Genomic DNA, 23,522 nt, shown 5'->3' with positions numbered 1-23,522 from the left:
TTCTATTTGGTACATTTTATATTTTCTCTGCTGAAGTTCTCGCTGCATTCACCCATTCTTCCCTTGACTTTAATGAGCTACTTAAAAACCATTATTTGGAACCCTTTATTGGGTAAATCACTCATTTCCATTTCATTAAGGAATTTCTCTGAGGTTTAATTCCTTTCTTTCAGACATATTTCATAGTTTCTTCATTTTGATTGACACTCTGTTGGTTTCTACACATTAGAAGAAACCAGCCACCTCTTCCAGTCTTGAAGGAGTGCCCTTGTGTGGAAGATAAACCTTACCATTCAACGCTGCCCTAGCTCTTTGTTGTCTCTCAAACATTTGTGCACATCCACACAGCCAGTTTTATTTTTAGTAGCTTCCAGTAGTTGAGGGTGTGCCAAGATCTGTCAGTGTCCCAGCAGGGAGGATCTCAGTCAACACCTAGATACGGGCTGATCGGAAACCAGATCCTCAGGGAGAAGCTTTTAAAGTATGCAAATATGTACAGACCTGAGAGACTGCAAGTGTCAGCCCTGTGGGCCACCAGAGCCAACTGATCTAAACGTATTCCCTAGGTGACAGCCACAAAAATCGAGGTGCCCAACAAGTATAAAAGCTCCTTTCCAGGAGATATCAGTTCCCTGCAGCAAGGAGAGAGCAATGCAAAGATGGGGTCCACCAGCCTGCATCCCAGAGAGCAGCTCAGGAGGCCGTTTTGTGTGTGACAAACCACAAACCTACTCCTCAGGGTAAAGCTCCAGGACAAGTAGAGGGGCCTGTTTCAAAGAAGGCTGGAGTGTGTGTCTCAGTCCCCTGCCTGTTTTGTGCCCACATCTGATATCCAGTGAAGAACTGTCTCTTTATTGTTACAGTCGCACGGGACCCAGGTAGGTAAGCTTTCTGCCCACCAGAACCGGGCAATCAAATCAAGGGGTGTTCCCCTGGGCAGCAGCCACACAACGCAGAGCATCAGATGTAAAAACTGAAGTATTCAATGTGTCAAAGACCCCCACTGTGAGATATGGGTGCTCTGGAGCACAGCAGAGAGAAAGCGTGAAGACACTGCCACCCTCGGAGGTCCCTGGAGCAGATTACACTCTGCCTTCAGACATGTGTTTGTTCAGAAGCTTGCCTCTTGGCCACAGCTGTAAAGGTAAGCTAGTAGGTCTCTTTCATGGGAAAACTAGGCATTTCTGTTTGCTGCCTCTTGCTGTACCCAGTGGGTAGTAGCTGCTTAAGAACTTTCTTTCTTATAGTCCTGTGGCACCTGCAAGCATTAAGGCTCCCTGGTCTTAGAGCTAGGTATCCTGAAGGTGGCCCATAGGCAGCTGCTACAAAAATCCGGGGATCAGATAAGGGTAGAAGCTCATATCCAGGAAAATACCAGTGAGCTGGAGAAAGGCAGACAGGAAGCAAAAATAGGGTCCATACTAGCCTCTGTCACCAGCAAGTATGTCTGTGGGCCCCCAGATATGTGGTAAGCATATGCTTGCCCCTCAGGCTCACACTTTAAAAGAAGAGAATAATCTGCTCTCACAGAAAGTCTGGGTGTTTTTCCGTTGGCGGCCTCTGCACTGGACTCTGGGGTGGGTGGGTCCACGTGCCAGCTCTTTCAGTGAAGCCTTGTTGGTCTCGTGCATGCAAGCCCCATTCCTTTTCAAAGCTAGATGTTTTAGGGGCTCACATCTTAGCTGCAGGTCTTAAAAGTTGGGGTGACTGATGTGGGTTTTAAACCCTTCACTTATCAGGGAGAAGCTTGGAGTTCTACGTCACCTCTCAATTGTGGGTTGCCACGCTGTAAAGGTGGGGTTTATCATGAGATTGTGTCTTAGCCCCTCCTACTTTCTTGTCTACTGTGGTGGAGTCACTCAGCTAGTGTGTGGGGTTTTTCCAAAAGAAATTGTGCCATACGTAGCTATCGATTCGGTGTGTTCATGTGAGGAGGTGAGTCCAGTGTTTTCCTACGTCACCATCTTGAACGGAAATCCTGTCAGATGATTCTTACCCATATTTAACAAGTAAAGAAACTGGCCTTAAGAGTTATATCACACACATAGAATTAAGTTGCAGAGGGAGGAGTCTCCAACATAAAACTAGAGCTCTAAATTTCCTGAATGTTTCTTTAAACCGCCTTAACTCTGAAATTGATCTTGGCCTCTAAATAGGGATATCATCTCTGTGGTCTTATTTTGAGGCCAAATATGATGGAATTTATAGCTTTGCATCCCTTTGGTGCATCTGAGAGGACAGAGTGACAGTGCTTCTAAGTAATTTTAGAATATCCATTGCTTTCAGTTTGAAAATAGCAGTTATATTAGCTTACTAGGGCTGCCATAACGGAAACGTCTTTTCCCACATTTCTGAAGGCTACAAGTCCAAGATCAAGGTGTCAAAAGGACTAGTTTTTGCTGAGCCTTTTCTCCTTGGCTCCTAGGGTCTTTGTCTTCATATGGTCTTCCTGTTGTGTGTCTGCGTGCAAATATCTTCTTAGGAAGACACCAGTCGTTTTGGATTAGAGCCCACTGTAAGAGCTCATTTTAATTTAATTGTTATTTTAAAGATCCTATCTCCAGATACTGTCCGTCATTATCTGAGGTACTGGGGGTTTAGGTTGCAACGTGAATTTGTGGAAGTGCACAATTCTGCTCAGAACAGTAGTATCTGTGTAGATTTAAACTATAAACCAGGGATCCCCAAACTACGGCCCGCGGGCCGCATGTGGCCCCCTGAGGCCATTTATCCGGCCCCAGCCGCACTTCCAGAAGGGGCACCTCTTTCATTGGTGGTCAGTGAGAGAAGCACATTGACCATCTCATTAGCCAAAAGCAGGCCCACAGTTCCCATTGAAATACTGGTCAGTTTGTTGATTTAAATTTACTTGTTCTTTATTTTAAATATTGTATTTGTCCCTGTTTTGTTTTTTTACTTTAAAATAAGATATGTGCAGTGTGCATAGGGATTTGTTCATAGTTGTTTTTTTTATAGTCTGGCCCTCCAACGGTCTGAGGGACAGTGAACTGGCCCCTGTGTAAAAAGTTTGGGGACCCCTGCTATAAACCAAAGTGAATTAATGCCAGAGAAAATTAGAGCACTTACCATTTTTTTGCTTTGATAGAGATAATAGTATACTGCCCACTGCTCACAAAAATTAGGGGATATTTCAAAACAAATGTGAAGCTGGTTTATTGTGGAAATGATCCAGGCCTTATGACAAAGAGGAAGAGTAAAATTAGGGAGCAGTAAAAGACAACTTAAGAGTGAGGATGGTTCCTAAGGAAATGCTATTGAAGGAGAAAGGAACTGTTCTTCTCAAAGGATGGCCTATTTCATGGACTTTGATCTCATTATAATCCTTGGCCTACTTTTACTCTGCATGGTCATTTCTGGAACTTTACTGAATTAGTAATTAAACTATAGGATTTTTAATGTAATTCTGATGCAAATTATATTCTGAGCTAAAAACTGGTATTGCTGACCCAATATTACAATTTTATTCTGAGAATGAACCCACAACTTGACACATTAATCATTTAAAGGTCAAAGTCTCAAACAGGGGAACACTGCTTCTACCACAGCACACAGCTATTTTCAGGCGTATATGTTATCGTTTTAATTGAATTTTAAAATAGATTTGAAATTGGTATATATTTTTTCCATCTCTATGTTCTCGTTGTATAACCTTTGTCCTATTTTTGCTTCCTGAGTTATTCTGATCTTAGTCCTTATGATTTGTACTCCTTGTACAGCAGAATTAAATAATTTGACTAGTTTAACCGCTGCTAGCCTTAACATCTGAGGTCACACATGGTTCTCCGGCTCCCGAAGCTGACTGACAACAACAGCAGGTGCCGAGCTTAGCGCATCCCCCCCAAGGCTTTAAGGTTTTCTCATTTGCCACCCCCTCCAAAAACCTTTCACTCACAGTGCTAACCCACAGTGATTTCCCTCCTGTGTATGTGGTATTTGTGAACATCTAACTTTTATTTTCTATTTCTATTAATATTTAACCTACCATGACTTTATGTCACCCTTCTTCCACTGGATTGCTGCTTTAAAAAGCCTTAAAAGTGAGTGACTTAGGTCTATCTCTGTATTCCTCATGACCAGCACAGGGAAACCTGTGAGCGTAGCTAACTTTCCAGTGGCCACTGAAAGGCTAACTGGTCACCTATCTGCAGGGAGCTGGGTGGCAGTGGAGGGAAGAGAAGAAGCAATTAAGCATGTGCTGGAGAACTCACTTTCAAGGTCATCACTAATCAGTCATTCTGTGGCATGACCAGCGGGGGATTATAAAGTCGTGGCTATAGCCAACCCTTCTTACTTTATCTTCCTCTGTTCTGTCTTCCCATAGTAGATTCTGAACCGAGCATAGGGATAAAAAATGGTGAATGACACACGGGGCCTCTGTCCTCAGAGAGCTCACTGACACCTACCTGAAGGGTCTGCCACAGAGGGTCTCTACAGAAAGTCTTTGGTGGGTTCAACTATGTCAACCTGGTTAATATGGAACATTGCCTGGTATCCTCTTCCCTATATGATCCCAGGCTAAGAACTGACATGAGTATGGGAAGACAGAATGGAAACAGCAACCGTTATTTCTGCAGGCGGTTGTGGTTAAATGTGGAGAACAACTCAGAGGGGTCAGTGGATACCAACTTGTCCTGACTTTCCCCAGCTTCCTGTCCAGTTCTTCCTCATGACTGTCATTGCTGCTGACCAGCAGCAGCCCCGGGCTCCCAGACAGCTACCTGGACAGCTGCACGAACAGTTGCCACCGTAGGTGATAGCTTTCCATGGGCTCTTCCCCAGCTTGCCTCCATGGCCCTGCCCTGGCCACTGAACACCCTTGCTTCCGAGGTTCCCCTGCAAGTTCCTGCCCACCAGCCCCAGTGCCTTAGGAACGCTGACTGGTGACCTCTCTCTGATCCTTCATTTCTCCCTTCTGGATACTTACTTCCTTAGCTACTCTGACGATTGCAGGAGGTCTCATTGCCATAAGGAACCTTTATTCCGTAACGCACTGCTTCAGCTTCCCCAGCTGAATGCCGATGGATTCGGTAACACATCTAACACTTGCGCCTTCGTGATGAGCTGTGGCAGAGAAGGTTGTGCTGTCTTAGTGAGTGACAGAGGCAGCAAAGACAGATCATTTTTATGCAGCTCTCTTACTTATGATCAGATATACTAATTTGGGATAAAACTAATAGAAGTCATGGGTGTGTTGGTGGCCAGTAAAAAAGTAGCTTACTATTAAGATTATATCAAGAATCAAAGAAGTAACTACTTTCAACTTCCTCAGTCCACTAAGATAATGGCTCTACAGAAGAATAATGACAAAATATTCCCGTTTGTAACAGTTTGGAATGATAAAGGATGGTCCTTTACATCATTAGCAATATAAGTTCTTAGCCTATGCATTAAAAAACAATACATTTTAGCTTGAAACCTTGTCCGCTTTTAGAATTTGGATGTACTCCACTATCCCTAGGGGAGTTTTTTCATCAATACAATATGTAATCTTTTAGTGAATTTTTCCTCACAAGTTTTCTGTGATACTCTGGGTATTAAGGTAGGTACGTAATAGTCAAAAACAGTATAGACTCCAAAAGTGAAATCTGAGGCATGGAAAACAGGAATGGGGTTTTGGAAACCACTAGTCCTAGGTAATGAACAACATTATAGCATACTCTGAGAATGGATGGAGCTCCAAGTAGTGGGCTGGGCATCGAGCATAATCCACAGCTGACCTTGATCTCTATAAGTATATAAAAAGAATAGCTGATACTGATGGGCATGTGGCCTGGGTGTGACAGGGAGAACATCTCTCTCCAGGTATAGGCTCTAGTAGATCACAAAGTATCCACCCCAAACAGAAAGATCAACGGCTCTGACTTTCTCACATTTATACCCTGCAGAAACTAACACATTGATATAGTCCATAAAAGTTCTGTAGGTGTAGAGAGATGTCTTAGGAAGAGATAAAAGTAAGGGATGTGAGATGCCAAGGTTAGGCTCAGACTCATTTAAGAGACATCATTCAAACACACTTGAGACCTAGTTATAGTATTGTGTATCACTTACTCCCCAACAACTTATTTATTGACATCCAACAGTCTTACACACTCCTGAAGGGACATCAAATGAACAAACCGTTAGGATTTTAAGTACTTTCTGAGCTCAATATATAAAGTACCTATACATCTTGACAACAAAAGGGGATTAATACAGATACAAGTCTAATCTTTAGTTTCTACAGGTAGAGTTGCCAGGCAACCATCATACTACGACACACAAGACTGTCATTATGGATCAGCTGCCTTCTCCTGAAACGCCTTTGCTGCCAAAGTGAAAAGCAATGCAGGCAGCAATGTCACTTGAAAGGAGCCATCCCCCAGGTACTATTACTTGCTGCAATCTTCTCTTACAGAAATTGCACAATACTCTGGAGCTGGCTAAAATGATTTCATGTTATTAGAATATTTTATTTCAGAATAGAAAATACACTTACATTAAGAAGAGATTGTGACTGAAAAGATAACACAGATTATTAAACTTTGAAATTAGCAAAGTAAATTATTTATCATTAATATAAGACACCAGGGGTCCCAAGTACAGCAGAAAAGGTGCTGCGTTATTCATACTCTGGTTACTGCTGAGTTTTCCTCCATGGCAATTTCATCCATACCACTCACAGGATGACAATTTTATATTGTAAGAGGTCCCCTGGTAGTGGATATTAATTTATAATAGAGGAGAACAGCAGGGGGAATTTTTTTTGTGTGCTCCTTGCCAGTAAAGCACACAAACTGCTCCCTTGAGGCACATACAGTTATATATTAAAACATTAGTGATGGCACTAGAGTTAATAAGAGATATAATATACAATACAGCCATGTATAGTATATATTAACAATCCACAAAAAAGATATTGCAGATCCTAAAGGAAATTTCCCAGGATAAATTGTGTTCCATACTTTCTTGTGGTTTAAAAGTACACAGTCTGAAAATACGTAATGCATCCTCAGTGGGATTCACAATTATCTGAGGTCAAATATCTGAAATTCTGTTTCCTAATGAAGCATAAACCATAAAATTTCTTACTGTTGTCTCTAAACTATAATAGAACTGCCAGTAACCAACGGATAAAATAAATGTTTTCAAAGTAATGGGAAGCATTAAGCTACATTAGTGGTTTCCATTGTTCCTTAAATGATTCCTTCTCCACATGAAAAATGTTTTCAACTTGATTCCTCAAAATGAAAAATAGGTAATATGTCTACTTCAAGCTATTAAGAAACACTAATTTAGGATCTAGTTAATGTTATGAACTTTGCATTTTGATTAAGATCTAGCCATAATCCTGGGTAAAACTAATTTAAAAAATGTATGCATTATGTTTTAAGGACTTTAAAATATTTTGATAAAATAATCTTCTAATATGAAATTTTCATTCTCTGTTTAGGAGCTAAAAAGCACAAATCCTCAGGTAGAAGTTCAATAGTATATAAAAGGTCACAAAGCAAAATAGTTGTGGAGTCCAACCAGGAGACTTCATTCAAGTCAAACTAAACCTTCAGTGAGGAGCTAGAGTTATTGTCCTGTCTTACAGAAAATATCTTGTTTGTCATAGTAGTTATTTTTCTTATTTTAATTGAGGTATAACTGACATACAACATGATATTAGTTTCAGGTTTACATCATAATGATTCAACATTTGTACATATTGAGAAATGCCCACAATAAGTCTAGTTCCGAAATTTTTTTCTTGTGATAAGAACTTTTAAGATCTAATCTATTAACAACTTTAGCCTGACCTGTGGTGGCGCAGTGGATAAAGTGTCGACCTGGAAATGCTGAGGTCGCCGGTTCGAAACCCTGGGCTTGCCTGGTCAAAGCACATATGGGAGTTGATGCTTCCAGCTCCTCCCCCCTTCTCTGTCTCTCTCTCCTCTCTCTTTCCTCTTTAAAAATGAATAAATAGCCTGACCTGTGGTGGCGCAGTGGATAAAGCGTCGACCTGGAAATGCTGAGGTTGCCGGTTTGAAACCCTGGGCTTGCCTGGTCAAGGCACATATGGGAGTTGATGCTTCCTGCTCCTCCCCTCTTCTCTCTCTCTGTCTCTCTCTCGTCTCTCTCCTCTCTAAAAATGAATAAATAAATAAATAAAAATTTAAAAAAAAAAAAAAAAAAAAAAAAGAATAAATAAACTAAAAAATAAAAAAAATAAAAAATAAAAAAAAACAACTTTAAAATATGTAATTAGGTATTATCAACTATAGTCACCATGCTGAACATTACCTTTCCATGACTTATTTTACAACTAGAAGTTTGAAACTTTTGACTCTTTCACCCATTTTTCCCACCTTCAACCCACTGCCCCCATCTCTGATAACTCGCAGTCTATTCTGTGTCTATGAGCTCAGTTTTTGTTGTTCTTGTTTGGATTCCAGATATAAGTGAGCTCATACAGTATTTGCCTTTCTCTAACTTATTTCACTTAGTATAATGCCTTCAAGGTCCATCCATGTTGTCATATATGGCAACATTTTCTTATTTTTATGCCCAAATAATATTTCATTGTGATGTATTATGTATATATATGTACATGTACATATATGTGTGTATGTGTATATATATTCATTTGTCAAAGGCACTTAGGTTGTTTCTATATCTTGGCTATCTGTAAATGCTGCCAAGATATTTTTTTGAATTAGTGTTTTCACCAGATAAAACCCAAAATTGGAATTGTTGGATCATATGTTCTATTTTTAATTTTTTGAGAAGCTTCTGTGCTGTTTTCCATGGTGGCTGTGCTAATTACAGTCTCATTAACAGTGCACAAGGGTTTGATTTTCTCCACATCCTCACCAATGCTTGTTATTTCTTGTTTATGTTTTTTTTGTTTATTTTATAATAATAATTCTAACAGTTATGAGGGGATATCTCATTGAGGTTTTGATTTGCATGTCCCTGATGATTAGTGATACTAAGCCTCTTTTCATGTACTTGTTGGCCATCTGTATGTCTTCTTTGGGAAAATGTCTACTCAGATCTTCTGTTCATTTTCAGTCCTTTTAAATGTATTTTGGAATTTAACCCTTTATCAGATATTTGATTTGCAGATATTTCCTCCCATTCAGTAGGTTGCCTTTTGTTTGGTTGGTTGTTTCTTACTGTGCAGAGCATTTTAATTTTATGGAGCCCTTATGTTGTCTCTGCTTTTTATTTTTTTATGTGTATGTTGCTTTTGCTGTCAAATCCAGAACCACTGCCAAGACCACTGTCAAGGATCTTACTGCCTGTGTTCTCTTCTAGCAGTTTTATGGTTTTAGGTCTCATCTTCAAGTCTTTTATCTATTTTGAGTTAATTCACATGTATGGTATAAGAGAGTGATCCATTTTTATTCTTTTGCAGGTGGGTGTCCAGTTTTCCCAGCATCATTTATTGAAGAGTCTTTATTTTACCCATTGTACATCTTGGCTTCTTTGTCATAAATTAATTGACCTTAATGTGTGTGTTTATTTCTGGTCTCTCTGTTCTGTTCCATTAATCTATGTGTATGTTCTTGTTTGTGGTTTTTTTGTTTATTTTATAATAATAATTATCACAGTTATGAGGGGATATCTCATTGAGGTTTTGATTTGCATGTCCCTGATGATTAGTGATACTAAGCCTCTTTTCATGTACTTGTTGGCCATCTGTATGTCTTCTTTGGGAAAATGTCTACTCAGATCTTCTGTTCATTTTCAGTCCTTTTAAATGTATTTTGGAATTTAACCCTTTTTTATTTTTTTATGTGTATGTTGCTTTTGCTGTCAAATCCAGAACATCACTGCCAAGACCACTGTCAAGGATCTTACAATACATACTTTTTAAATTACTATCACTTTATAATATAGTTTAAATTCAGAAAGCATGATACCTTTAGTTTTGTTCTTTCTCAAGATTCTTTGGCTGTTTAAAGTCTTCTGTCGTTCTATACAAATTTTTGAATTGTTTATTCTATTTCTGTGAAAAATACTTTTGGAATTTTGATAGGAATTACAATGAATCTCTAGATTGCTTAGGGTACTATGGACATTTTAACATTATTAATTCTTCCAGTCCATGAGCACACAATATCTTTCCATTTATTTGTGTCTTCTTCAATTTACTTCATCGTCTTATAGTTTTCAGTCTACATGTTTTTCACCTCAGTTAAATTTATTCCTATGTATTTTCTCTCTGATGCAATTGTAAGTGGGATTTTTTCTTTATTCCTCTTTCTGATATTTCTTATAAGTGTATAAATATACAATATATTTTGGTATATTGATAGTGTATCCTGCAACTTACTATATTCATTTATTCTAACAGTATTTTTGTGGTCTTTGGGGATTTTTTAAATTGAATTTATTGGGGTGACATAGTTAACAAAACTATACATACTTCAGGTGCACAGTTCTACAACACATCTTCTGTACACTATATTGTGTGTTTACCAACCCCAAGTAAATACATCATGCCACGCTCTTCTGTCTAGCAACATTTCTGCTGAAAATGAATGCAAATACTCTTATGGGAGTTCCCTTATCCACAATAAGTTCTTTTTCTCTTGCTGCTTTTAAGATTCTCTCATTGTCTTTAACTTTTGATGTTTTAATTATAATGGGTCTTAGTGTGTCTTTGGGTTTATCTTATTTGGAACTCTATGGGTTTCCTAGATGGATGTCTATTAACAAGTTAGGAAAGTGCTCAGCCATTAGTTCAAATAAGTTTTCTGCTCTTTTCTCCCTCTCTCTTCTTTTTCTGGGACCTCTCTAATGCAAATGTTCATTCACTCATTTTTCCATAAGCCATTTCATCTGTCTCTACTCTTTTTGCTGCTCTAATTGGGTGAGTCCCACTGCCCTGTCTATAATTCCCCAGGTCCTCCCTTCTGCTTCATCGAGTCTGCTGCTAAACCTTCGCCGTGTGTTTTTCACGTCAGTTATTGTATTCCTTAGCTCTGTGACGTCTATTTGGTACTTTCTTATCCTTTTCTCCTTGTTGAAGTTTTCATGTCTTTATTCATTTTTCCACGAGTTAGTTACTTTAGAAAGTAAATCAGTCATCTCCATTTCATGAAGGTTTTTTTTTTCTGAGGTTTTTACCTTAATATTTAGTTGGAACATATTCATCATCATTTTGTGTGACATTCTATGTTGGTTTCTATGCACTAGATAAAACCACCACCTCTTCCTGTCTGGAAGGAGTGCCCTTGCAGAGGAGATGGGCCTTATTGTTCAGCCTTGCCTTTTCTTGTCTCTCAAACCTATGTGATTGTCTAAGCCAATTTTGTTTTCAGTCACTCCCAGTTGTTGAAGGTGTTACACAATACCTGTCAGTGTCTTGATTAGGTGGATGGAGCTCAGTCAGCACCTACATTCAGGCCAATTGGAAGACAGACCCTCAAGTAATAGCTTTTAAAGTACATTAGTCCCCTTTATCTGTGGTTCCACTCTCTCAATTTCCTGAGGTCAACAGCAGTCTGATTACAAATGGAAAATTCCAAAAATAATTAAGTTTTAAATTGCACACCGTTCTGAATAGCGTGATGAAATCACATTCCAACCTGCCCAGGACACAAGCATCATTTTGTCTATCGGTACCTGTCATATCGGTGTATGCCCTTAGCCCATGAGTCACTTAGTAGCCAGGTTGGTTCTCAGATTGACCATCGTATTATCACGGTATTTATGTTCAAGTAACCCCCATTCCCCTTACGGTGCCTAATTTATAAATTAGACTGTATCACAGGTATGTAGGCATAAGCAAAAACATAGTGCCCTGACTGAGTAGCATCATGCTGATACACCAAGGTTGTGGGTTTGATCCCTAGTCAGGGCACATAAGTGCAACAACAAATCGATGTTCCTCTTCCCCTTCCTCTTAAAAATCAATCAATAAATATATATTTTAAAACATAGTATATATAGGGTTCAGGACTGTTATGGTTTCTGACAGCCACTAGGGTTCTTAGAACGTATGTCCTGCAAATATGGGTTAAGTACTTCATGCAAATATATCCAGTCCTATGGGGGTCACAGCCCTGAGCCCCACTGACCGTCACAGCCAGGCTGTGTAGAGGTGTCCCTTGAGTGGCAGTTGCAAGTGTACGGTTCCTTTCTGGGAGATAGTAGGGAACTGGAACAGGCGAAGGGAGTGCCCAAAGGTGGGGTCCGCCAGCCTACGTTCTGTGAGAGCATCTCTGTAGGCCTCTAGATTTATGCTCAACCTGAATCCTGCCCCTCAGACAAAAGCTGCAGGACACACAAACCTCCTTCACAGAAAGAATGAGGGTGTGCGTTAGTCTGTATGCAGTGACTTGGTAGGGGAGGTTAGGGGGGGGTAGCTTACCAACAACTCTCTAACTCAGTCCTGTGGAACCCAGAAACGCAAGCCAGCCTGTGGAACCCCTGGCCATCAGAGCCAGCCTATCCAGGAGAGTCCCCTGGGTGACAGCTGGGCCCCAGACACATGCAGAAGTTCCCCTCTGGGGGACTCTGGCCCGCAGGAGTGCCACACAGGGAGAGGACAAAGACGATGGTTGCTCTCTCAAGCCTCTCAACAGGATTACAGGCAGTCCTTACACGTGTTCCCAGTAAGAAGCCTGCCCTGGGGTGGCAGCGGGTTTAGAACCCTTTCCCCGTTACCATCCTGTGGGACCTGGGAAGATGAGCCACATAACATGGCGTTGTCCCTGGTAGCAACTATAAAAAGCAGGGCTCCAGACTAGGATTTAACTTCCTTCCGGGAGGTGCCAGTGAGCGAGAGCAGGGCCAAGAGGGAGCACAGAGACTGTCCACCAGCCTCTGCCCGCTGAGGGGTCACCCGAGGCCCCCTGATGTCTGCCAAACCGGGCACCTGCCCCTCAGGCCAAAACTGTTGGACAAGCAAACTAGATCTCCTTTGCAGTAAGGCTAGGAGTGGGTGTCAGGCTCTCGGTGCGGTATCCCAGTAGTGACAGCCAGCCAGAAACTGTCCCTGTTACTGTAACAGTCCTGTGGGATTCAGGAACACAAGCCCCCCTGACCAGCAGAGCCAGGTATCCCCTGGGAAGCCAGGAAAACCAGGGAACCAGATTCATGTGCTCTGGGGCATGGGGCCTATAGCCTCTGTCCCCTGAGCGCACCCCAACAAGGTCCCTAATGTCTGTCAAATTAGATGCCTGCCCTTCAGGCCACTGCTTTCAGGTAAGTGAGCCTCTTGTACATAAAGCCCGGGCACCTCTCAATAGGCGGTTCTGTGCTGGGTGAGCCCTTTAAGAGCTGTTTCTCATTTGCTGTAGCCTTGTGTATGTCATGGCAGCAAGCCGCATTTTTTTCCAAAGCTTGATGTTTTGGGGGCTTGTCTCTCAGGTGCAGGTCTAACAAGTTAGGGTGCCCGATATGGGGTTCATACCCACTGCTCATCTGGAAGAAGCTCCAGGTTTGACTTCCCTCCTGACTGCGAGTCACAGGGCAAGAGCATGTCCCAGCCTCTCCCACTTGCTTCAACCTGTAATTTTTGAAGGAAATTGTTCCATATGTGATGGTAGATTCTATGTGTTCATAGGAGGTAAGTTCAGGACCTTACATTGCTATGTGGAAGCAACACTTCTGTTTTCAAAGTAGTAAACTGTGTGTCCCTTACAAGTCTAGGCCAGCTGGCACACTGATTAGACCAATGTTGGAGGGCCAATTCTATCAACAACAAAAATCTCTCCATGTAGTATTTCCTTTTTCCCACCACACACCTGACAGTTTCTAGCTTTTCTTAAAATACTCCTTATCACATGGCAGTTTCTTCTTGTTCAGTATTTATCCTGGTTGGTCTCCTAGATTCTATAGTTGAACTCTTACCTCAGCTGTGCGATGTTGCCCATGTTCCCAGCCCCCATTTAAATCTGTCCACACAGGGCCGAGTCCCACTGTCCACCAGCTTACTGGTGAGGACTCACTGTATGTCCCACTGGTGACTTCAAACATTCTATCTCCATTCATGGTAGTATCCCCCACCCAAACATTTTTATTTCTTACACAATCATGCATCAGTTAACAACAGGGATACATTCTGAGAAATGCACTCACTGTTCAGTGGTTTTGTCATTGTGTTAACATCACAGACTGCATGTACACAAACCTAGAAAGTATAACCTACTGCACACGTAGGCCCTATGGTATGACTTATAGCTCTCAGGCTGCAAACCTGCACAGCCTGTTCCTCTGCTGAGTAGTACTGTGGTCAATTATATCATCAGGTTAATATTTCTGTCTAAATATAGAAAATGTACAGGGAGAACACAGTATAAAACATTTTCTTAACTAGTACACCTACCTATACTGTATAGGGCACTCACTATGAATGAAGCTTGCAGGACTGCAAGTTGCTCTGGGTGCGTTGGTGAGTGTATCGGCAGACTTGGGATATTATGGACATTACTACAGACTTTATAAATACTGTAGTCCATCACTATCACAAACGCATGCATAATGAATGCATTGTGCTACAACGTCATGATGGCTACCGCATCCCTAGGCAATGGAATTTTTCAGCTTCATTTTTCCCACCACACACCTGACAGTCCCATAATCTTATGGGACCTCTGTAATATATGCAGTCAGTCCATCATTGACCAAAAAGTTGTTATGCAACACATGACTATAATTAAAACTGATTACAACACCTGTCTCCCGGCGTTTCTCTGAAGATTAATGAGATCTCTAATCTAGTGTCAAATTGTTGGTGCCCACTACCTGTTAGCTGCCATTATTAATAATGCTAATCATTAGTTAAGCCTCAAGCATTTTTTACCTGTTCCTCGTTCTAATATTTCAATGTTCCCAAATGACTCCTGTGCTCTTTTCTCCGCACGCTGTCTTCCTTCATCTCTGCCCTGAACTGTTGCAGCAACTCCTTTTCATCTCTTTGCAGCTCTGATCCATTGCTACTGTGGCTATTTTGTCTGAAATGCTAATCTGTTTAAGTGACTCCCCCACTTAAAACTCTTTGTCAGCAGGAGCAAGAAGGAAGTCCTTAGCTTGATGTGGGGCAGCTGTGTTAGGCTTGCTTGCGGGTTTAGCAGCTGCAAGCGCTTTGCTTGATTGGTGGCAGAGGCACGTGCGCATAGTCTGTACAAGGCTCTGGGTGCTTCCCCCGGGCGGCGGTTCTCCCAGATCGCTCTTCCGCCACCGTGAGGGGCAGTTTTCCTTGCTCTCTTGCCCTTACTGCAAATAGCAGGTTTTCCTTTGCTAGCTCTTTCGCTTTTGTTGTTTATTTGCTCGCCTGTCTTTATGAGCCTCCAATAAACGGGTATGGCCCGAGGCTTTCCGGATCTGCAGTTTCTCGATCGTCAGCCCAAACCCAATGTGAACCTGGCTGGCCTCGGCCACCGGCAATACACTTGATATGTGATGATTTTACAAAATGGGCCCAGCCTCTTAACCTCCTTGAGTACATTCCAGAATGTTCCTCAACACATTTTGGCATTTCATACCTCATTCCTTTTGCACATGCTGCTCCCTCTGCTTGGAGTGTTCTCCCCAGTTTCTTTACTTGGTGTGGTAGGGATATTTTGTTTTCCCTAATCTCGCTGAGGTCTATTCTCGGTACCATTCTCCCTGTTCCAGGATGCTCCCTGTTACCTGGATCGCCTTGCTTGTCCATGTCTTGTTGAGTTGAGTCAAAAGGAGCAGCTATAGAAGATCCAGGGTAAAAAGAGAGCAAGCTCAGAGTATTTACTCCTCTCGCTCTCCCTCCCTTGTTGCCATGGCTCTGGGTGTGCGGCATCCCTGAATAACGACAGCTTCTCTCAGGTGCCCCTTCTATTGTCCGCAGCGAGAGCTCCCAAGTTGGACCTGACCACTTCGCTCCTGCCCCCGCCCGCAGGCCTGGGAGGAGTGGTGGTTACTGCTGTTACTAGGTCCTTCATTAACAGTTATCTCTCAAAATCCTAGCTGACCTGCCAAAATATATAACCTGATTCTAATCATGAGGAAACACCAGATAAACCCAAGGTGAGGGAGATAGTCTACTAAGTAAGCTGTTCTAAAAATGTCAAGGTCCTTTACACATCTACCCCTTTGCCCTCCAGAGAAAGTCTGAGGAACTGTTCCAGATTTCAGAGATAGGAGAACTAAATGTGGTATGTAATCCTTATTGAATTGTGAACTGAAAAGGGAAAAAAGAAAAGTCGTACAATTGGAAACATTTGAATATGGTCTTTGGATTAGAAAAATGTGTTATGTTTTAAAGTTCCTAATTTGATAATTATGTCCTATTTATATAACAATGGTTTTGTTCTCAGGAAATATGTACTGACATATTTAGGGATATGTAATGCCGTGGCCGAGGCCAGGCAGGTTCCCGTTGGATTTGGGCTGACGGTAGAAAAACTGTGGAGCCAGAAAGCATGGGGCCATTCCCGTTTATTGGAGGTTACAAAGACAGGCAAGCAAATAAACAACAAAAGGGAAAGAAACAGAGGAAAATCTGCTATTCACAGTAAAGGCAAAGGAGTAAAGAAAATTGCACCTCCTGGTAGGGGGGAGTGATCTGGGAGAATCCCTGCCCAGGAGAAGCACCCACAGCCTTAGATAGGCCGTGCACTCATGCCTCTGCACGTGCTCCTGCCCTAATCAAGTACAGTGCTTGCAGCCAGTAAACCCACGAGCAAGCCTAACACAGCTGCCCCACAGGATACATGAACTTGATGTGTACAAGTTACTCTTCGACGGTTTAGGAACAGTATAGATGTGTGTGTGTGTGTGTGTGTGTATAAAATTAAAAAATGGTACACCTGTATAGGGCATATATATGGGTATAAACACACACACACATCTATATCCATCTATAGAGAAAGAAGGCAAATGTTCAACTGATGAACTCTAACTGAAAACACCTATGAAACTCCATTCATTAATAAATGCTCAACTTTACCCTTACCTTCCTATTAATAGTAACTGTTAATCAATAGAGCAAACTATGACTTAGATACTTTATATCCAATTATGTCATCTTTATAACAACCATGAGAAGGTTTTGTCATAAGCTTCTTTTGAGAGCCCAGAGTTGCCGAGGTGAGTCCTTGAGCAGGGCTCAGCGTATCTGCAGCATGTGGGTCATTAAGCCTGCTGCTGTCTTCCAGCTCTGGGCACTCTTCCATGCTTTCTCTACCATGTTTCCAAAGCATTTGACACCCATCTCTTCTTCTGCACTTATCATGTGGACTGTTACTATTTTTAAAACTATGTGTCTTTCTCACTCTTTCTTCCCTCCAATCTAATACAAAGTCTGACACATAGTAGGCATCTAATAGTAAATAAATAGGCAGGGAGTGTATGCATAGTTTCCTCCACCTTTTACCACCACAGGGAAGGGCAATTCAAGGCACCCTGGAGTTGGATGATAGAAACATCATCATCCTCAATTGCTCTGTCAGTATGACAGCTACTTACCATGTGTGTCTGCTGAACACTTGAAATGTGGCTAGTCCAAACTGAGAAGTTTTGATATTATGAAAGAAGTTGAATATCTCATAGTATTTTTCCTTGTTTACATAAATGATATTTTAGATGCATTGGTTTAAAGAAAATGCATTAAAATTAATTTTTTTAACCTGAGGTTAAATACATAGTTGCCAGGCTGGTGCTGGTCTACACAGATGAGCAAGTTACTAATTCAGCTGCTTTGCTGATTCTGATTTTTCTATGACAAGAACAGCAAATAATTGTTGCCTTCTTCATCCCTTTTTAAAACTTAAATGTGAAGTCTACTGGGGCAGTGTTCTTGAACTTTAATGTACCACCAGCAGACGTCTTATTAAAATGTGGATTCTGATCACAGGAGGTCTGGGGTGGGCCTGTTATTCTGCACTCCAAACAGCTCCGTGCTGGTGCTGTCGTTCTGGGCCACACTCTGAGTAGAGAGGGACTAAGGCATGCCAGCTGTAATTTGATGCAGGTGTTAGCATATAAATATTTCATTAACCTAAGGAAAGTCAGTATTTTAGGAAGTCTAATTACTGCTAACCACCTCTAGTTATATCAGATAGGCATCAGAATGTGAGTTCCACAAACCAACAATATGAGTTACCACACTATTAATAAACTGCTAACAAATGCAAACAAACTTAGTTTCTTCTAAGATCATCTAAGAAATAGAACTATGCTAGTGCTTGTCTATAAATACAAACTGTTTTAACGATGCCAGTTGTGCTTCAGGGGATATTGTAGGAAGTCAGCTGGACCTAAGATGACCCCGGAATTCTGGATGTACTTAAAAAGTATAGCTAGACTGAAAAAAGAGACTATGCTCTTCCTATGTGCGTGGAATTCCACCTAAATATTTCTGTATCTCAATATATATATTTTGTATTTTTCTGAAGTGATTAGTGGGGGTGGGGGGCAGACAGACAGACTCCTCATGCCTCTGACCCAGATCCACCCCTCATGCCCACCAGGGGGCGATGCTTCGCCCCTCTGGGGTATTTCTCCATTGCAATCAGAGCCATTCTGGCGCCTGAGGTAGAAGCCATGGAGCCATCCTCAGCACCTGGGGCCAACTCTGCTCCAATGGAGCCTTGGCTGCAGGAGGAGAAGAGAGAGAGAGAGAGAAAGGAGAGGAGGAAGGGTGGAGAAGCAGATGGGCGCTTCTCCTGTGTGCCCTGGCTAGGAATCAAACCCGGGACTTCCATATACTGGGCCGACACTCTACTGCTGAGCCAACCAGCCAGGGCCTCTCAATATGTTTTTTAAGTGAAAAAATATCTTATTCATAACACAAGTTAATGCAGCCAGGAACTATGCTATAAGACATGACAAACAACAACGACAGCTGGGCTGTCAAACAGCAAACCAGGTGTGTCTAAACACTGCTATCAGAGTGGTGGGAGCTTATAATGTGCCCTGAGGAACAAGGAATTGTCGATAGTGTTGTGCCAAAAAACACCATTTCCAAGAGAAAATTTGAATAACGGAACATTTTTGATAACTTATTAATAATAGTATTAATAGTAGTACCTTTCATCTTCTCATTTTATAGAAGAGAAAACATCAGATTAGATGGGAGCTAAGACTTGAAAACTAAATCCCCTTCCATTTGCAACCAGTGCGTGAACCGTTAGTAAGAAACAAAGGCAGCCGGTTGGAATGAGAGGCCATGTGAATGGAGGGGCAGTCTCAGTGGCAGGCAGAAATTTGCTCGCATCTTCACTTGTCCTGAGATATACCCAATACCTATACTCTGCTTTCCCCTCTTTCTCCTCGAAAATGCTTTCCTCAAAGAAATAGCTAATCAGCACATTTACACTAAAGGGGGAATGTAATTGCTAAATCTCAAGTAGCCGCTATTAGGATGGGGGCAGCCCCAGGCCATCAGCAGGGGAGGAAGCCTGACCTTCGCCCTGAAATCATGTCCTTAGGCAATGTGATGTAAGACCTGATTCATTTATTCAGACACCCAAAAAAACTTCTACCATGACTTACCAACAGAGAAATAAATCATTTATCTACAGCAGTCATGAAAATAAACTCACAAATAGATAATGGAGTTACCTCAAAAAATAAAAAATGGAACTGCCTTATGACCCAGCGGTTTCACTTCTGGGAATACATCCAAATAAACCCGAAACACTAATTCAAATGAATACATACCCCTATTTTCACTGCAACACTATTTACAATAGCCAAGATGTAGAAGCAACCTAAGTGCTCACAGGTAAATGAATGGATAAAAAAAGGCTATAGTAGCTCTGCACGATGTAATACTACTCAGCCATAAAAAAGAAGGAACTCTTACCCTTTGCAACAGCATGGATGGACGTGGAGTGTATTTATGCTAAATAAACTAAGCCAGTAGGACATGTACCATATGATTTCACTCATATATGGACTCTAATGAAAAAATGAACTAACAAACAAAATAGAAACAGACTCAGATACAGTGAGCAAACCTCTGTCAGAGAGGAGGTTGGTAGATGGGGTAAAAAAAGATAAAGAGATAAAGCAAAATAAAATAAAACCACTTCAACAATAGTATGGTGAATAGAAGAGGGAAAGGGGGTGGGGAGAAGAGGGGGTAATAAATGGTGATGTGGACTTGACCTGTGGTGAACACACAATACAATATGCAGATGATATATTATACACCTGAGTTGTACACCTGAAACCTACATAATTTTATTAGCCAATGTCATCCTAATAAATTTAATAAAAGAAAAGTGAGACCCAGAATGCTTAAGCTCTTGTGCTAGGGCACACAGCTGACAGAGAGGTGGGATATATGGACTCTGGCAGGCTGTGTCTGCTTACCTCCCCCACTCTCCTGGCTGGTAGTGTGTGAATTTTAGACATTGGCACAGCTGGGTTGAAATGTGCCCACAATCCTAGTCATGAAAATCTGTTCACAAGAATTTGGCTTAATTAACTTAATTAAGCTGGACCACAGGCAGGTTTCTTATCTGTAAAAATTTTATGGTCCAGTTGGGAGGATAACATGAAACAATGCATGAGTCACCAGCACAGAGCCCGAGCATAGCAAGTGGTTAATAAATGTTCATTTAACATTAAAAGACAATAAAATAAAAATGAATTTGAGATGAACTTACATTGACTATCCTTTCTGCTATTTTTGGGGGGGCTGTTTTTTTAATTTGTTTTCTAGAAGTGTTTATTAATGAGCAAAGCTTTGAGAAAGCAGGTATTGGCTGAAGCAACATTGGTGCTTATTTTCATAATAGGCAAAATGAGTTATAGGTAAGGACAGCAGGGAGGCAGAAGAAACAAGTGATGTTACTATAAAAAACTAGCAGATTTCTATTTAAGCACTAAGTTCTTCAAACTAGTTATAAAATAAAGAAATATTAATTTAAATGATTTATCCCAAGACTATCAAAACAATATGCTAAATCCAGTGAGATTCATCTATCATTAAGATTTTTATCTGCCTAAGAGAACTGCTTTTCTGTTTCCAGATTTTAACAGCCCCTTGGGGATTCCTACACTGAGCAAAAGGAGAAAATTGTTTATTAGTGGAGCACTATCATTGAGAAATAAGAATGTAGCAGATTACTGAGCATATGAGTCAAACTTATCCAGCACAGATCAGATTCCAAATCATGATACATGAATTGCTTTAACCCAGTGTTCATGTAGCTGTATGGGGACCACAGTTCCACCTCTGTTGTAAAGTGAAGCTCTACTCACTGGAGCTTCTGCACAAAAAGAGAGGCCACAAATGAAATAGATGTTTATACAATTGCAATTGCAAAAGAGAGAGTTATAAGTAGTAAGAAATGGAGATAATATACTTTCAAGCTAATCAAGCTTGTTCTCAAGGTCGAGTAGCTCTATAAACATCCAGAAAACACATTTTATTCTAGCCACACAATTTTTAATTTAAAAAAAAAATGAATTTCCGCACAAACTCCTGATTATCCTTAGACAGGACCTTGCCTTACAAAATATTCATAGGGAATTTGAGAAGATGGCAGTGGAGTAGGCAGACATACAAACTGCCACCTCCCAGGACCAAACTGGATTACAAATTAATTGAGAATGATCATCGTGAAAAGCTAACTTTGAACTAAAAAAACAGGACTTGAAAACCAAGGAGCACAGAAAAAACCACACCGAGACTGGTAGTATGTGTGGGGATGTGGTGGGGGCTCCTGGGAGTGAGGGGTGGCTGAGGGTCCAGAGGGATTCTCATTGCAGGGAGAGAGATGCTGAAAGGCAGGAGTCCCCAGTCCCAGGACTGGAGCCCCATCTAGAGACCCAGAGACTGGAGAAGACAGCCTGACAGCATTGAGTGGGGAAAAGAGTGGGATTTCTGCCTGCAGGAAACAGCTTGCAAAGAAGTTGCTGCCTTAAAGGGCTAGCACAGAAAATTTCACTCACAGCCACTTACCTGGGGCTCTGGGGATGAGGAGAGCTGAGAGGACTGGTCTTGCATGAGGAGCGTGGGGGGATGGAGGCACAGGGACACAAACAGTGACAGGGAGAAGAATACCTGTGCTGAGTCATTCTCCAATACTGAGGCAGCCATAGGCAGGGGGAGGGGCACTCCCTCAGTCTAGCACAAGCCTAGTGTAAGGTCAATTGACCCACCTCCAGAAAGCTCTCCAGCTCCAATCAGCATAAAAGGATGTTCAGAAAGGAGGAAGTAAAGGGGAGGGTCAGTGACTCAGGTTTCCAGAGAGACCTGAGCTACACCTCTCCCTTCTGATATGGAGAATGCACCCCACCCCTGGAGAATAACTGGGAAGACCACACCTTCTTGTTCTCAGAGGTCACACCCACTGCATTCCTGTGGACTTACCATACAGAAAAAGAAAAAGAAAGAAAAAAAATGGCCTGAATAGAGTTTCAACTGGGGCCAAAGAGCAAGATATGCCTACTACCCCTGTCCTAAACACAGAAGCTCCCTGCTCAGCTCAGCAAACAAACAGAAGGGAAATTAAGACTTTTATGTGGCTCAACTTGTTAAGGAGAATTAAGATCTGAGCAACCAGCAGAGGCTGAGGGATGAAGCCCTGTAGGAGGGGCCACATTCCATATACTAACCTCAGCTGCCCAACCCCCAAAAGCTTGCAAATTGCACACAGAAAAAATAAGACAGAGAAATGTAATTCATATGTATCAACAAGAGAAATCCCCAGAAAAAGAATTGAATGAGATGGAAGTAATCAATTTACCAGATGCAGACTTTAAAATAATGATTGTTAGGATGCTTAAGGATATTTTTTTTTACAGAGACAGAGAGTCAGAGAGTCAGAGAGAGGGATAGATAGGGACAGACAGACAGGAACAGAGAGAGATGAGAAACATCAATCATCAGTTTTTCGTTGCAACACCTTGTTGTTCATTGATTGCTTTCTCATATATGCCTTGACCATGGGCCATCAGCAGACCGAGTAACCCCTTACTCAAGCCAGTGACCTTGGGTCCAAGCTCATGAGCTTTGCTCAAACCAGATGAGCCCGCACTTAAGCTGGCAACCTCGGGGTCTCGGATCTGAGTCCTCTGCATCCCATTCCAATGCTCTATCTGCTGCACCACCGCCTGGTCAGGCAGGATGCTTAAGGATCTTAGAGCTACAATGGATGGACTTAATGAGCACCTAAATAAAGAAATTGCAAACATCAAAAAGAACATTGAAATCATAAAAGAGAATCAATCAGAAATGAAAATTACATATCAGAAATGAAGATTACACTAGAAGGACTCACCAGCAGGCTGGATGAAGCAGAGGATTGAATCAGTGACTTAGAGTACAAGATAAATAAAAACACACAAAAAGAAAAGAGGCTCAAAAAGGTTGAGGAAACTATAAGAGAACTCTGTAACAGTATGAAGAGAAATAACATTTGCATCATAGGGGTTCCTGAAGGAGTAGAGAAAAAACAAGGGATAGAGAACCTGTTTGAAGAAATCCTAGCTGAAAACTTTCCAAAATTGATGAAGGAAAAAGTCATACAAGTTAAGAAGCACAAAGAGTCCCGATAAAGAGAAACCCAGTGAGACCTGCATCA

The 23,522-nt window shown here is 41.5% G+C and overlaps 1 long non-coding RNA gene across 1 annotated transcript; it reads right to left on the bottom strand.

The window, feature by feature from the left end:
- Positions 1-3,084: 3,084 nt before the first annotated feature.
- LOC136335183 (uncharacterized) lies at positions 3,085-22,010 on the bottom strand. Its single transcript, XR_010731278.1, has 3 exons — positions 21,899-22,010; positions 4,946-5,082; positions 3,085-3,195 (listed from the first exon to the last, which is right to left on the bottom strand). It is a non-coding gene; the product is annotated as an uncharacterized lncRNA (long non-coding RNA).
- Positions 22,011-23,522: the final 1,512 nt, after the last annotated feature.

This window comes from Saccopteryx bilineata, chromosome 4 (assembly GCF_036850765.1).
Source record: "Saccopteryx bilineata isolate mSacBil1 chromosome 4, mSacBil1_pri_phased_curated, whole genome shotgun sequence".
Taxonomy (NCBI): Eukaryota; Metazoa; Chordata; class Mammalia; order Chiroptera; family Emballonuridae; genus Saccopteryx; species Saccopteryx bilineata.
Note: the sequence above shows the minus strand (reverse complement) of the source record. Positions and strands in the feature narration are given on the sequence as shown.